Consider the following 16,567-nt stretch of genomic DNA (forward strand, 5'->3'; position numbering starts at 1 on the left):
TAACCTACAGCTGTCTCCAGTGGGAGAAGATGTAAATGAAGTTTCATTAAAAACAGCAGTTTTAAGGATAGCTACATAAATTACAGGAAAGTATAAAGTGATTTCTTAAGCTATGCTGAAAACGATCTCAGGGTAAATCGCGTCTCTGCTACCTCACAGTGGGAGAAAAAAGGACTTAAAACTACCAGGAGGTATCCAACACAACTGGAAAAACCTTTTCTGCAATATGCTCGCAAGCAGCTAGAGCATTTTAACAAAATAAAACATTCCTGTAACAGAAAGTGCCATCACGTATTCCTCTGCTTTTGACAGGTGCCCAACTCTCTCTCATTTTTATAAATAAATAAAAATGACAGAGTAGGTGTCAGATTCACTGAACTGAATTAAGAATGCTTGGAACAATTATTTCTCTCCAAGTAATTTTTACCTTGACACTATGATGGAAAACAGCACAAGCAGCTAACAAGGCACTTAAGCTAATAAGTCTCTGCAACTTTTTAAGTATCTTTCCTTAGAAGAGGGACATACCTACAACTATTCCTTGAGCTCAATCTGGAGTTAATGCAATCAGTATTTCTGCAAATCAGGCTCTTAAATGCACTGCATGTATTTATATAAAGGGCGTGACTTAATCCTCCACAGATTTTATGATCTCTACTAAAAATACAAAGAAAAAAAAACAAACCAAAACCACCAAATACACCACACCCCAGTGTATTTGAACAGGGAAGGGCTTTTCTAGACATCATCTAAAAGCTGATTTAATTATTTTACCTCTTAGCATACGCATCCTTAGCCATGACTCTTGTGCCTATCTGAACACACACCTTATTTGAATATTACATACCCAGTTTTGTTCTTCGGTAAATCCTGTCTAGAGACCGACAGTGGGGGATAAAGAGAGGACAAAGCAAAGGAATGCACACAAGCCAAAGCTCTTCTAGAAATTAAACAAAGTAAGTCTGAAAGTTCAGTTTTAGGTTGTAGGATGTTCAGGAAAAGCATCATTAATTGAATAAAATTTGATTGTAGGTCACTTCCCCCACTCTGCCCCATTAAAAAAAAAATTAGGATAGCCAAAGACTCAGGCGAGAGTCATTTTTGATGCATTTATTTGCTTCATGAACATTAAACCTGAAAAGTTCTCAGCAGAGGCTCCCCATTAAAACTCCAAAGTTGGTGAAGCCGAGAGGTGAGCTGGGAACTTGCCGGGGTGGGTGCACATGGGAAAGTGAGAGCAGGGGAGGGAAAAAGCATGAAACAGCCGCGGTGAGGACTCACAAGTCCCCGGCTCACTCTTCTAGGCTCCCATTACTAGATCATTGTGTCACTCACAAAGCCAATCAAAACCTTGGGGAATTGTAAAGAAATGGTGGAAAAAAGGCTAAGGGACATTAGGGGAGATTTATGGGAACAGCAGCTTTTCTAAAACAGATGATATGGACCAACTTCAGAGGTGGTTTGAAACAAACAAAAAAAAAAAAGCAGCAGCTCTATTTGTAAAAACTAAGCTGCAGAACATGGACTTTCACAAATGAGCAATTTATGGAGGGTAAGAAATTAACACATCATATTGTTATCCTTTAGCTTCTGGGTTTGAGTCCTAATTTTCAACATAAATACACAGAGTTGTTTTAGGCCACTTACAATAAAAGCTCTCCCAGTAATTGTGTGCCCATGCTGTGCGTCAGGAAATTTCTTAAAAGTGACAACAAAAAAAATCAATGCAGAATTTTAAACATGTTTATACAAACTATTACTGGGTACATATTTCATAGAAAGATGCATAAAAGCAAAGTCAAGCAGATATTTCAATGGCAAAAATAAGATTCAACATAAAAAAAGGGGTGTGCTGTTTACATGGCTAGGGCTAATTTGGATTTCCCTTCTTCGTTTCGTCACTAGCAAGTCTGCAAAACCCTGAAGGAGCACACGGAGACCATGTTAGTTCTAATAAAAAGTTTCATTTATCTCGAGCCATTTGATGGCCATCAATGGAAAAATTAGAAGGACTTCCCAGAAAGCAAGTTCTAATATTTGTTATCATGGCAACCTCTTGGTTACGCCTCCAAATTTAGTATTCCACAGATAACTTTTACTGAGTCACTACACCAAACTCAGCAATGGAAGTCTCCTCCAGATAAGAGGAGTGCCTGCCTCAGTTCAGAGGAATTTTGCAAAGTAACTTAATCGCATACAGAGAATTTATTAAAGCAACTTCACCACTGGGTAACGTGAGAGCAAACAGGCACCATAGCTCTGGTGCTAAGCTTAGCCAAGTAACACAGGCAAAAGAAACTTTGCCAAGGATTTTTATGCCTTCAGCTGAGGTGTGTCATCACCGTAAAGTGGAGCACAATCCACACTGCTGCCTCAACAGGCTCACAGGCTCAGCTAGACACACTCCTGTCACCTTAACCACTATTAAAATTCATTTATTTTTACAATACACAGTAAAAATATTGAGTCTCAATATAATCAAACAGCAAAATTCCTGCTGGATTTCAGTGCTACCACAATTTAGTCTTGTAACACTGAAATACACATGCGTACTACTAAACACACATACACATAATCGTGACTATTATCTTTTGAACCCCAAAGTCATCTATTATAGTAAGCTCATCGTACCTATCCCTAACAGCTCCAACTGAGATGCATGCCAGTCAGTCACATGGAAATCTGTTTCTTACTCAAGGAGGAATGAAATAAAGACCCACCTGAATAAAGACCCACCTACCTTGACATTGTTACCATGAATTTTCATGTTGCAACAGCATTTTGGTATGTTAAAGCCACTTTTCATTTTTAAAAAAAAAAGCATAAAAAAATGAAAGGTATATACTGCTCAGAAGCAAAAACCAGATGGGCACAAGAAGATGGGAGCTTGAATTACACTTTCCAGACTGCAGTGCCCTATACTGTTGTTTTGGGAAGACACGGCAAAAATTCCGGTCTCCTCTTTTAAAACTACTCCTATTCCCAGGGGAAAAACAAACATCACCCCCTACCCCCAGACTCATACCAGTTTCCATGGGCATCAAACCTGGCACTTGCCCCACTGGATTTCAGAGGTCAGGGACCGCCGCATCAGCCCCACCTCTTCTCTGCACCCAATTTTCCAAGCACAGCGCACCATGTGACTGCTCCTCGCCGCGCACATCCCCTTTATCACCTGAACCCTAAAAGCCCCGTCCCATAACTAAGCACAGTCCACACACTGTAGTCCATCTTCCCACTCTTACTAGCAAGCCCCCAAAGACAGAAGCAAAGCAAACACCAAAGCACATCCCTCGACCAGCTGGGTCACAGCTACCCTTCAGGTTTGTAGAAGATCTTGCAACAACTACAGCAGCTGTCCAGGAAAGTTAGATTCCCACATTTTAAGTGTGAGAACATCAGAAAGCCATAAATAAAGCTTTACACTCATATGAGGGTTTTTTTTTGCTTTGTCTCATTTATAAAATATTTTTTAAAAAATAGAGGAAAAAATCTACAGGTCACCAGAGGTAGCATTCCTGAAGAAGATCATCTGGAGCCATACTCGTGCCTCAGGGACTTCTGCAAAGGAAGGTACATGCACACGTACAGAAAACCCTGCATGCAAACCCTGCTTTGTCATTCGATGCTTAGTGCACACTCTGGTTACAGCATTTTCTTCCACTGGTCCCTGATCTGATGCTGTCAGCTCAGGCAGCAGCTGCTAGGGGCTCCTCTGCTGCCCCAGGGGTCAAGCCAAGCAAGGCCAGCCACCCTGAAAACCCTGCTGCTGTTGCCAGCAAGGAAGGAGGGAAGCAAGAAGAGAAAGGGGGAGGACAGAGGCACCTCATGGAAGGAGAATAGTGTGGTAGAGATAAGCCAAGATGTGGCTACCACAATTCTGGCTGGAGTCTGCTGCATCAGAGAGGAGGATGCTGACAAAGGGACAAGCTGGGGTGTCCCCGGCGCTGGGTCTCTGCTGAGCAGAGGCAATGGCGCTGGGCTGCTGAGAGCACAGGCAGGGCAGAGAGAGGTGACAGACTGACCCTCACCCCAGGCCACACCAGCTGTGCCTGTGGCCATCACCAGTCCTGGTCCCAGTCCCGTCCCAGCAGCAACAGGGGCAGCTGGAAGGGCAGGTTGTGCCCAGCCCATGGGGAGAGTACTGCTCCCCAGTTCAGGACCTTGGTCTTGAAACATGGCCAAATCCGAGCAAGTTTAAATAGCAAAGCTACAGCCTTTAAATACACACACACACATGTACGTGCATCATACAGAGCTAACGTAGAGCCTGGCCCTGAGTACACACCGCTGAACTGACCCTGCTCCTTCACAGGCAAGCGCAGGCAGGGCCAACGCTCACAGTGAAACCTTCCAAAAGTCAGGCTGGCCACGAAGCCTCAGCCCACCCTGTGGTCTGGGGAAGCTATAAAGTTTAGATTGTTCCCAAATTAATGCTTTCATGTATTTATTCCACACACCTTCCTCCGTACTGTGAGAAAACCATTTTAACATCAGGATTACAGTTTCAGTATCAAGAGACAAAAGAAAGTTTCCAAAAAGCAGTCACTGCACCCTTGCAGTGGCTAATCTGCAATTTTCATTTACCCACATCACACTAAATGAATCTTTCTAGTGGGCAGACCTTCTTGCAAATTACAGTTTTCTAAATGAAGCCACACTTGGGTACAGAAATTAGAAGGTATAGGTAACACCCCTTTAAAATAAAAACAAAACAAAACAGAGAACAAAGGACCCCCATGAAAATTACTGTCCTGATATTATATTTGGTGATAAAATTGCAGTTCAACTACAAAATTAACTAAGCAGAAGACCACTACTGGGTCACCATCACTGGTTTGAGAATATGTTTTTCTACGCACTTTTTTCCACTAGCCTGAGAATCCAAATTTCCTAGTTTAATCATCTTCCCTTTTCCAAAAGAAATGGGAGCCTTTTTAAGCAATAAAGACACCTAGTTATTTAATCACAGGGATTAAAATTAATTAGAAAAATTAATCCAAACTAAATATCAAACTAAATGATAAAGGCTCCTGAGCCTTAAATCAACAGGTTCACAATTTCAGGTATAAAATCTGATTGAAACTGCTGCTGATTTGCAAAACTACTGCCTTCTCCTGCCCCCGCTCCTTACTAAAAATGCAGTCCAAATTGCTATTTCCATAAAGAAATATGTCCGATATTGACAGGAGTTCTACAAAAAATTCTTGATGGCCTGCAGAGATTCTTGTACTTAACCCAAAGGTAAAATCTACAGTAATTTATCACTCAAAAATCAACTGCTCTGCAGATCGGGGCTCCCATTCCATGCTGCTGTTGGAATTTGTACCAAATGGGGGGTGGTGGTAATTAAATAGCTTCATTTGCAGTCCTCAATTCTTTGCACCTAATTCATGACAGCTCACAGGATGGAGAGAAAGGTAGTCACGACACTCTATATACTTTCTATTTCATCAGGTACGCTTCTCTGTTTCAATCTTTAAAAAGGAAATTATAAACAGTAAGCTGCAAAAACACTGATGATAAAACAGCAAAGACAGATGGGGTGGGGGAAATAAAAATAAAATGAAAAAGGTTTTCAACATTACAAACAGAATCACACAGAATCACAGAATGTTAGGGATTGGAAGGGACCTCGAAAGATCATCTAGTCCAATCCCCCTGCCGGGGCAGGATTGCCTAGACCATATCACAAACGTTGATACCTTTTAAAAAGAAGCGATCCAGCCGTATTTCCCCCTTTCTTTGTACTGAAGTTTAATAAACATTTTCTCCAAGTTACCAATTTTGAGAAAATCGCTGGATAAACACTTGTGTTAACCCAGTTACATGGCTCGGTGCCAAATGTAATGCCAAACTTCCCAGTTGCAAAACGAGCTGTTTTTACACACCAAAGTAACCACGCAGCAGGCCTGCCGAGCCTGAAGACAGCTGACAGAGATGACTGTTGCTGTCCCCCCATTGCACCGACATCCATCCAAATACCAACATCTGCTGTGCTACAATTTACTTTTTACACAACATTTAGCAAAACAGTGCCTCTGACTGCAACATCATTAAGGAAGTAACAACAAATAAATCGCAAAGTCCCATCAGACAATTGTAAAATTAAAGTGTAGTTTGTCTTACATACGCTGAGCTTTAGTTCAGATGTATTGGACTTCAGAAATAATAAGCATTAGAATCTGTTTTCTTTTATTAAACACGCAAGACAAATTTCTGTAAACTGTGACAAGCGTAATCCATCATTACCGTGAAAATTACAGTTTTGAGGATACTGACTTGACTCAATAGGCAGAGAAGCAGATGCCTGTGAGGCAGCCTGGCCCGCCCGGTACGATCGCAGCAACCCAGACTACTAACAGGATTACACCATGGTGGAAGCACAAGAAGCGTGCTCTCAATTCAGGGCCCGCTCCTTTTCAAACACCCAGAGCGTGTAGTTGTGCTTACAAAGTAAAGAATTAACATTCCTAAAAACTGAAGACCCTTTGCTTTAAAAGCAGGACGGAGCATGGGGGGCAAGGCACTCAGATGCCACCCCACAGAGGTGAGGTGGCAAGGCAGGCGTGGGTAGTGAGTCCCATTACAAATGCATAGCCTGGGGGTTCAAACTGTGATGTAGGCTCCTAAGTGAAAGCCAGGTTTGGTTAGCAGTTCCACCATACCGCTCAGCATGCTTCACGTCTCAGAAGTCCCTATGTGATCTGGTGTCCTCCAGTTAGTTGTCCTCCATGGCTGTGTCACCCTGGGTGACAAAAAGGGGCAGCACTGCCACCCTGCCACTGCAACAGGGCTCGGGCTTTCATCAGCACGTAGGCAAAAGGGGAGGAAGGAAGGAAAATTTTAATCTTCAAAATTATGACCAGTTTTCAAAACCAATTCATTCTTCTTCCTGTCCTGCAGTAATTCTATGAAAGCAAAAATAAAACTCCCACTTTCTTTTGAAAAGTAAATACTAAATCCAAAATTTCATCAAGAAACAACTTGAATTTCTGTGCATCAATTAAGAAGTTTTCCCTCAGTCTTTCTGCTCCTCATCTCCACCTTTAACACAACCTAACATCACTTCAGTTACAAAAAGTGAGAATTTTTTTGTGAGAACAACCGTTCCCCTACATCTCCAGACAATGTGTCCATCAGGAACAACAGCACACCCAACACTCAGCTCAAGACAGAACAGCTTGGCAGGTTATATCTCAAAGCAGTTTCACCAAAACAATACAGTTTTCCTCAAATCCCTATCACCTTAATAGTGGAAGACACTAATATTCCAGATAACATAGGCAGCAAACATTTTGTAAGTTCAGTGGACATCTTTATCCAATTCGCAGATAAAAACAGTCAACATCCACAGCTAGATTAACAAGTGCTTAACTAATTTGGTGCTTAATTCATGCTACAGCTAAGGGGTTAGGCGCTTAAATACTTCTGGGGGTTTGGGCCAGCATTGATTTGTGTCAGATTCTATGACAATAAATATATATGCCCATCATGGGACAGAGGAGAAGCCACGCAAAGCACAGGCTGTGCGTAGATCCTCTCCCGAGCAGGGATTTAGAGGACAGTCTCCTCCGTGCTAGCTACTACACACGTTTGCACAACAAGAGTCAAGGTCCATCAGAAACTTATCTGAAGAGTTGCTCCTGCGCAAACTTTAGGTTCAACCTCCGAGTTCAGAACTGAAACACTATTTGTTTGTCCATTTATCCCCTGGCACAGTTGGCTTTTTGACAGACAGATGTATGCCACATGCAAGTCATTTCCCAACCTCTCTACTCCACCTCCTTCCACGCACTCTGCACACACTCTGACCCCTCAGCAAATGTTATAGTAGAGGAGGAAGTGTTTCTGACAGTTTGCATACTCTTCACAACAATTTTATTGCAGGGTATAAATGTTTTCTCCTGCCCCCCAACCCTTCTCGTAAGGAAACAAAGCAAAACAAACAAAAAATCCACCACTTCCCAAACAACTGAATGCCCTAAACCCAGTGGCAGGAAAGGAGAGGGAAGGGGTGGAGAGGAAAGGACAGAGAGGATGGATTACATTGAAGTTATTTTTGTCCTGTTCAAGTGGATGGGCAGAGACAACTAAATATAGAATTTATCAAAGCAGGTGAACAAGGAAGATGACATGAGCCGCATGTTACAAGGAGCAAGCAATAAACGAAGTACACTCCTACCTTCTGGCCCAAAAAGCTCCCCAAAAACACACTTCAATTTGCATGAGCGAGATTTGATTGAACAAATATTTAACTCACCACAGCCTTCCCTTTGGACATGTGACAATGCAAATGTTAAGCAGATAGGTTTCCTGTCTCTCACCTGCTTGTACTATATATAAACAAGCACAACAAAGTCCACATTAAAACGGAAAGAGGTTTGCACTCCTCTGTGGTGTCTTTGGACAGAAATTCTTCCAAAGAAAGTATGTTTGCATGTACAGCTGGGTAATAAAGCACCACTTGAAATCAAACGTTAAGGAATGTTATGTTGTCAGTGACAACACAAAGGATGTGGTTTCTATGAAATTTAACCAGTTATGTCAAGGACAACTGCTTTCTTCTGGTCAGATTGCAGTCCACGGCTTGCTCAGAGTAACTGCTACAGTAGCCTGTATTTCATAAGTGAAAATCCATTCATAAATATTTTTAACTCCTTCCAGGATCTGAGTGAGTCTGAAATGCATGGGGAGGCTGTTGCCAGAAGCACGTACTCCGTTGAGTCACTGCGAGCAGCCCACACCAGCAAACACAGGAGTAGGAAGTCTCACCCAGGCTCTCGGGCTCTCAGAGCCTGCAGCCAAGGATGCAAACAATAGCGTTTAGCAAGGACGTTAAGTGCTTTGCTGGTATGTACACAGTAGTAGAGTAAGGAAACATTCAGGGAAAAGACATGGCACCAGTGGAAACCACAGCACCAGCGACTTCAGTGGAAACCACACTCACATTAGTACTGTAACCTACTGCTGGGCTTAAAAGAACAGAAAGCTTTTATGCGGAACATTTCCCTTCTTCCATCTGTGCCCCCAGTTACCACAGTATCCAAGAGCCCCACAGCCTGAGCTGCATTTGTCCTCACAACATCCCTGTGAAGTAGGGAAGTGCTGTTATCACCATTTTACAGATAGGGAACTGGGGCACAGAGAAATAAAAATAACCTTATCCGAGATGATCATATAGGAGGAAGTTTGTGGCAGAGCAGGGGAAGACTGGCTTCGATTCTCAGTTCCAGGACAGTACTCTAATACACCAGCCACCTCTTCAGCTTCTAGATGCTCTGCCTTCAGTTTGATCTACCTACCTATCTCCCCTGGGCAACAAGAAATGGGGAATGCCTATACACCTTTTATTAACAGCATTTCCAGCCCAGCAAAAATGGAAGAGGGTATCAGATGCAGGCATTGTTTGCATTCAAAAGTCCAAATCCGAACAAAGAAAACAATTTCCAAAACAGTCAGCACTATCCTGGTATTGTGGGAAAAGGAAGGAAGACGTATCATGTTTTCAAAGTAGAAAAATAAAAAAAAAAATCCATGGCAAGTCATAAGTACAATTTTAAAATAATTAGTGAAAGGTTTAATAGGAGGCTGGTATTAGACATGTACCCTTCAAGAAGCTCCATGTTCTGGACATTTGAGGTTATAAAGCAGTAAGAAACAAAAACAATCCCTTTGGGACTACAGCTATCTCGTTTCAGACACAGATCTAAAGGCAGATCTGATGTAGCTTCATATGGGGTCCCTGGCTCCAGACTTCACACAACAATCTTGTCTCAGAGAGACGAGTTCCAGAGGCTAGAGACTGCTCACGGTTTCCCATTTCTGGCTGAGCAAGACTTCAACCCTGCCCTCAAAGGCTCTCTTTTTTGAGTAAAATGGCACTTCAGGTCCAAAATTTACTCTGTCCTTTGGGACTCCAGTTGCAGCCATCCAGAGCACCAGTTGTGAAACAAGCTTCTACAACTTAAGGGCATTCACAAAGCAGCATTTAATGTCAACTGTTTGAGGTGACTATTACCCTGCTACAAACAGCAGTGATCCATCACCCTATGGATCACCTGATTTATTGAGTCTGACTCCAAAAGGTGGCCGCTCATCATAATGGCCAAAGGATGACAGACTGCTACTATGCCATCACGAACAGACCTTGATGAGGGACACGGTCACTATTCTGACTGGGAGAAAGGAAGAAGTTTGTGTGTTAGTGCTATCTGAGGGCACCAGATCAGCCATGCGCGGCTTCCAGGCCACCTCTGCTATCAGTAGACTGTTCTGTCAATCTCTGCTGAGAAGCTGGACCTTACGGCCCAGGCCTCTACTTTTATAATAAGCTGTTGCTGTAAACTTCAACAACCAGCAACACAATGTGAGTCTAGGGCACACCTCCTCTGCCATGGTCAGAATCTAAAGGAGCTGCAGCCAACCAGCTATTGCTGAAGGTGACCTTCAAGGCACCTAATTTAACTTCCATCAGTGACATAAAATACCTGAAGCCTTGCTAGGAGAGAACCAGAAAGAACAGAACCAGCCCCATCACACATCCTGCTACCCCTATTTTTCCCCCTTCTTTTACACCAGGACTACAAAAGGGTGAAGGAGAGCCGCTGGGATGAGGTTAGAAACATTTATACTTTCTGACAGCGAGCCTCACAGCAACAATAACCAACCAAACAAACAAACGAAAGCAAAACTCCCAGCAGCTTCACAACTACATAGCAATCTTAGTAAACCAAACATTCTAGTAATTAAAGCAAAAAGCAACTTTTGGTTCCAAAGCACAGACCCACAACACTAACAACAAACAGTAACTTAGCGAGGTTTGTTTATTATTCCATGATTTGAACCTTTTCCTTGAAAAATCCCAACTTCTGTATTAGAACAGACCAGCCAACACTGAAAAATGAACAGGCCTGTCGACAACCGAGGAACTGCTATTTATTTTCTGTTTGACAGCCATCACAAGGAATATCAAAACTAAAACCAAACACCTCTACAAATGGGGTTGTTATTCTCCTTCAAAATCAGGCTGGGCTTTGCATGAGATTCCCAATATCAAACTGGTCAAGAATCACAGAATACTTTACGTTGAAAGGAGCCATTAGAGGCGATCTGGTCCACTCAAAGCAGAGCCATTCAAAACGCTACAAAAGAAATCCTAATGCTAATAGTACACATAGATAATTCAGGAGAACTATAAAAATATAAAGGCAAAAACCAGAATGAATGCAACTTTCTCAAACTGCAACTTTCAAATCAAATTTGACAACAAAAACCTCAAGTCTGCTTGGCCATTTCCCCTCATTTTAATCTCCCTGCCTCCAGTAACTGGTTTGAGGATTGTAAGAGTCAGCAGAAAGACTAATATCAATATATATTCTCTGTGTGTACCAGGCATAAAAAGGAGAAATTAATTCTGTGTTCCTCTGTGTTTTATTTCACCACATGAATCGTGAGAGAAATAGCACAGGACTGTCAAAAAGGTACGCACGGCCTCCAAAGCGTGAACGTGTATCTACAACCACACATCCTGTTGTGTGTCATTCCGCTTCTAAAATGGTGCCTGAAAAGAGAAAAGTCTCCAGAAACATGAGGTTTTGCCATAAGCACACCCAGTCTAGGCAAGGGAGCAAACAAACCTCTCCAAGACACCAACAAGAGCTGTTCTGAAGTGGTCTGTCCCTAGTAGACTGGAGCTGCTGCTGCTGAGAAGAAAGCTTTCCTCTGGCTGTAGGGAGGAGGATTCCCTAAAGTGGGAAGAAATCTTCATGTATACTGATTCTTGCACATTCCTGCCAGTAATCTGTCAGAGGATTAACACACAAAAAAAAACCCAAAAAATCCAAACTATGCACAAAAAAACACCCAAAAAACCCCTTAAAAATGCACAAAACTAATCACAGTAAATCTGATCTATCTTTTTTTTTTTTCTTTCTTTCCTATTTTAGATCGAGCTTTCTATACCATAATGATTTGTATTACTGAAGTACACTGCAACTTCAGGTACACATCTGCAGCCAAGCCACCTGCTGCACAAATAAATCCACGAGACAGTCCCTGTTCTGCAGTTTACTGCCATAGGACAGGGACCATGGAAGGACAGACAGACAGTCACAAAAAAAAAAAAAAGGGGGACCAATACTGGGCATCACAGTGAACAGCAGTCTCAGTACACATGCCCTGCAAGTTCGTCAAGGCCTTTTATAAGCCACACAAGGAGCGAGAGCTTTTAAAGAGGATAATAAAGCAGCACTGCAGCTGTTTACAGGGACCAGTTCCCAAGCGTGAAAGGGTAGCACAAGAGAAAGCACAGAAGTGGTTGCTTGCCCCCACGTTGTAGTCTCAGTATAGAGACGCGCTAGGCTAACTGGAGGCAGAAGTTAACATCTTAATAGCAAATTAGAGATGGTAAAAATAGGTATGAAAAGCAAAAGCAGCTGGTTTCGCAGCTCAATGCAACAGAGGAACTAGTAGACAGTAACAAAGCAGCAGCCCAAAGAACGAGCTCTGCCCTGTTCAGAGCAGCACCCTGAATGGGACAAGGATACATGCCAAGCATACAAAGATGCAAGATGATGCAAACCTTAGAAAAGTATATTCCCCCCACTCCATGTTTTGCTTTTGTTTTCCATTTTCATGAATAACAGTATACTCCAACAACTACTGCAACTTTGAAAACACCAACTTCTTTGAAGATCAAAAAATACAGCCTCTGCAGACAATCTGGTTACAGTTGCTGTAGAGCCGAGACAAGCCATTATTTCAGAAAGAAATCTGGCCACCTGCTGCTCTAAGCAGAGAAGGCAGTATACATGTGAAATCATGCTCTTCTCCAAAATTACCACTGATATTACCCAGGAAGACAGACTAGACTGGGAAAAAATGCATTAACTCTAAATGGCGCAGTTATGCTGAACTGAATTGCATACGGCTGGCTAGTAGTCTTCACTCAGTTGTCACAGGTTTGCTCATCTTAAAATCATTTTATATTATCCCTGATGAACAATCTACTACAGCCACTTCAGACCTCTGGCTTCCTTTCAAGTCAGAGGGTAGGCATCAGTAAGGCTAGGGCATCTCAAAACCTCAGGCATTCAAAAAATAAAAGTTATAGCAGTTATTATGGAAGGATGAAACACCTGCAGTACAAAAGGTTCCTACTGCAGCAAGAACAGCATGTTCTAACCCAATAAAAGCAATCACCAAGCCTAGTCCTAGAGCTCACTCGGAAGCAGATCAGTCTATGCCAACGACAAGGTGTAAGTTTTAAGCAACTGCTCTTAAAGCAGCTGAGCCACCACAGCTGAAGAGAAGAAGCTGCTCCATTGCATCTGTCTCTGACAGGGCTGTCCACTATGTTCAAAACGTAAGGCTACATTTGGCTGCTACATCTTTGCAACCCCACCGTGCAAAGGGAGAGAATTAACCCAGCTTGTAAAGGCAACAGTCCAGAGGAAAAATGCCTCGTTTTACCTGAACATGCTGAATCTGGCAAGAGCCGACAGTCAGGGAACACACAGAACCGTTTAAAAATACACAACGTCGTTTATTACACTGGGACGGTACTTCGTGTTGCACAATCCAAGCTTTTGTTTCAAGCAAGAAAATGTTTTCTAAATATTTTGTCACCATGACAGTCTAGCCTTGGACTTGAATTCTGCCCTTGGTTCCTCCAGAAAACCCCTGTGAAGTCAACTGTGTTGCACAGCTCGTCCCCGTGTCCCAGCCCGCCAGGAAGGCTCACCTGGCAGTGCAGCCACCGGCGTCCTCTCAGCCCTCTGTGCTCTGCAGGGCTCTCTCATCCCAAGCTACTTTGCCTCCCCACAAACTAAAACATTCAACATAAGATCAGTGAGAAGAAACAACATTGTATGTAAGTGGAAGATGGTTTTGCAACTAAGAAACGCTAAATATCTCTCCGACAGGTTCAGCTTTATCTGAGGAATACAGGCAAAACAAAAACCATTCCCAAGATAGCAGAATGAAATATTTTAAACACACAGAGAAAAAGAGACATAGAAAAACAACTCAGCTTTGAGGGCCCTGTTCCAAGTAAAAACATTTTTTTCAGGGACATTAATTTGGCAAACTAAATCTGAGCAGATACAACCTAAGTCCACAGCACAGCCCCAAAAAGAGCAGAGGAGCATTTCTGTATGACTCAGGAAGCCCAACGAAGACTTCTGCAGAACAAGATCAACAGGGTGTTTATATACAGCCAGCAGCGTCATGTGAACGGGCGGTTTAGTTTGTGAAATGAATGTTTGCATTGTCAATTTAAAAAAAAAAAAACCACACACACAAACCAAAAAACACCCTCTATTCCACCCTTACAAGCTTCCAACATTAAAAACATAGCAGGGGAAGGAAGTACTCCAGCAGCCAAAATTTACAAATTCTTACCATAACTTTGGCGCAGTAAACTTCTCCAGTGTCACAAAGGCCTATTCTTCAGGGGGCTTGGTTGCCTTTTTTTTCAGGACTAATCCACATGTGAAGGCTATTAAAGAACACACAAAATGCCAACAGAAGCATAAACATGCACACTTCTTGTGCATGTGTGTGTTTCGTAGTTTTACCTGTCTTTCCTTACACACAAAGGTACCTAGGAACAGCCTGGAGGCAGGTATTTCTGCTTTCTCTCTTTTTACTAGTGAAGCTCTGAAAGCTTTTTCCTTTCCTTGCCATAAAATGGCAATGCTATTTTATTTTAATTTATTCAAATTGGTGACAGAGATTCATCCTCATGAGTTGCATTCAGCAGTCAGGTTTCAAGAATTTAACAAAGAATGAAGATTTTAATACGGAGAGGTTTTTTTTGTTTGGTTGGGTTTTTTTACTAGAATAGAAATTCCTAACAGTAACCTTTTAATTGTTTGAGAGGCACCTTACTAGAAACTCAAAGAAGATGCTAATACTCTAAGTTACACTCACATTTCTGCACTGCAAAAATAAATCCAAGCTCTGAAAGTCAGCACTTTTTCCTCTTATTATCTGAAACCATATAAAGACCCTAACATAGATTTCAAAGAAATACAACAGAAAATCCTGCCTGATCTAAATACATAAAGCTAAATTTATCTTTCAGTTTTTGAAACACCCCTTAGAGATTGGACATTTAGAGTCCTACTCACTGGCTAGAAAAGAGCCAAATGGTACATTTTAAAAAACTGACTTTGAAATATTGTTATGAGAACAGGAACAAGCTATGTAAACCCTAAAATTTTGTGGGTCTTTGTATTCACAATTATTGTCGCAAACTAAAAGGCTCATATTCCCTACTAAGCAAACATTTACAATTAAATCCATTCTGTACAAGGCATTTGCATTTCGAGATAGAACAGTCAGTTGTTCAGCTGCTGTGATTTAGATGGATTGGTTCATTACTGCTGCAGTTCGTTTTCAGCTACACTGTATAACAAAGGGGTGCCAATGTAGTCTTGAATGGCTTTAAAGCGAAGTATGCTGGTATTCTTCCATGATGATGTAATTTAACTATCTCTCCATCTCTCGGATCAAGATTCTTGACTTTACAGGCTAAACTTCAGCAAAAACGACAGAAACAAGCTGTCACAATAGTGTTCAATAGGCAATATCTCTGCAAGTCAGCTGAAGGCTGTTGCTGGCAAGTTTGCAGTGGTTTTCCATGTATGAAAAAGTAATTTTTCCATAATTCTTATTTAGAATAAATACTCTTTCTATCATGCAAGTAACAAGGCAACTTCAGCTTCCACACCAAGAGATACATCAGCTATACACCTTCAAATGTTCGTGCTATAGCAAAAATGTATCTGTACCAGAAAATAAGACCTCGAACTACAATGATCTCTGATGCAAAGAAAATTTCAAGCTGAAAAAGTCAACTGCTATCCTGCTCCTTCACTGGCTGAAACATATCACCAAAGGCCGCATTAAAGCGGTGAAACCATTTTTCTATTAAGAACTCCATGAAAAGGCAAGATTTCTTTTTTTAAAAAATTACTGAAGAAAAAGCCATGATGATTAGTGCTGTTTAACCTCCCAATCTGAAGCATGGTCTTCTCAAGCCACTGCCAGAGCAGCACAAAGAATGCTTATCAGAGGAACGACGTGATTACTGAATTTGTAGTGGCAAAGGATTCATATCCTATGTCCAGAAATCAATTTCCACCTATAAAACTACTTCCAAGCCCCACAACCAGAACTGTCACCATAGATTATCACAACTGGATTCTAGTCTGCTCCATGCATAAACTTGAAGTAGAATAATAAACATACAATATAGCTAAACCTATGCAACTACACATCTAAGTCAAGTCTTGAATTAAGAAATAAATGCCTTCTCTTCTTTTGGTATTCCCAAAATTTCATTTCTGCTTAAAGAGGATAGGAGGGGAAAGAGATTGCATGATCGGAAGTTAAAAATTTAAAAAAAAAAAAAAAAGCCAAAACCCTCAAAAATCTGCATTACAGAGAAAACACTTTCATTTAGTTAACTGACTGCTATTTATAGAAGGTTTACAGACCACAGACAGGCGCAGGGGTATGTAGGATAGACAAAAAAAACACCAGTCCAGACAATCCATGC

The 16,567-nt window shown here is 41.7% G+C and overlaps 1 protein-coding gene across 10 annotated transcripts in view; it reads right to left on the bottom strand.

The window, feature by feature from the left end:
- AKT1 (AKT serine/threonine kinase 1) overlaps positions 1–16,567 on the bottom strand; it is a 79,569-nt gene that overhangs the window by 46,622 nt on the left and 16,380 nt on the right. The gene's annotated exons all lie outside the window — the stretch shown is intronic.

The sequence above is a fragment of the Nyctibius grandis genome, chromosome 4 (genome assembly GCF_013368605.1).
Source record: "Nyctibius grandis isolate bNycGra1 chromosome 4, bNycGra1.pri, whole genome shotgun sequence".
Classification (NCBI taxonomy): domain Eukaryota; kingdom Metazoa; phylum Chordata; class Aves; order Nyctibiiformes; family Nyctibiidae; genus Nyctibius; species Nyctibius grandis.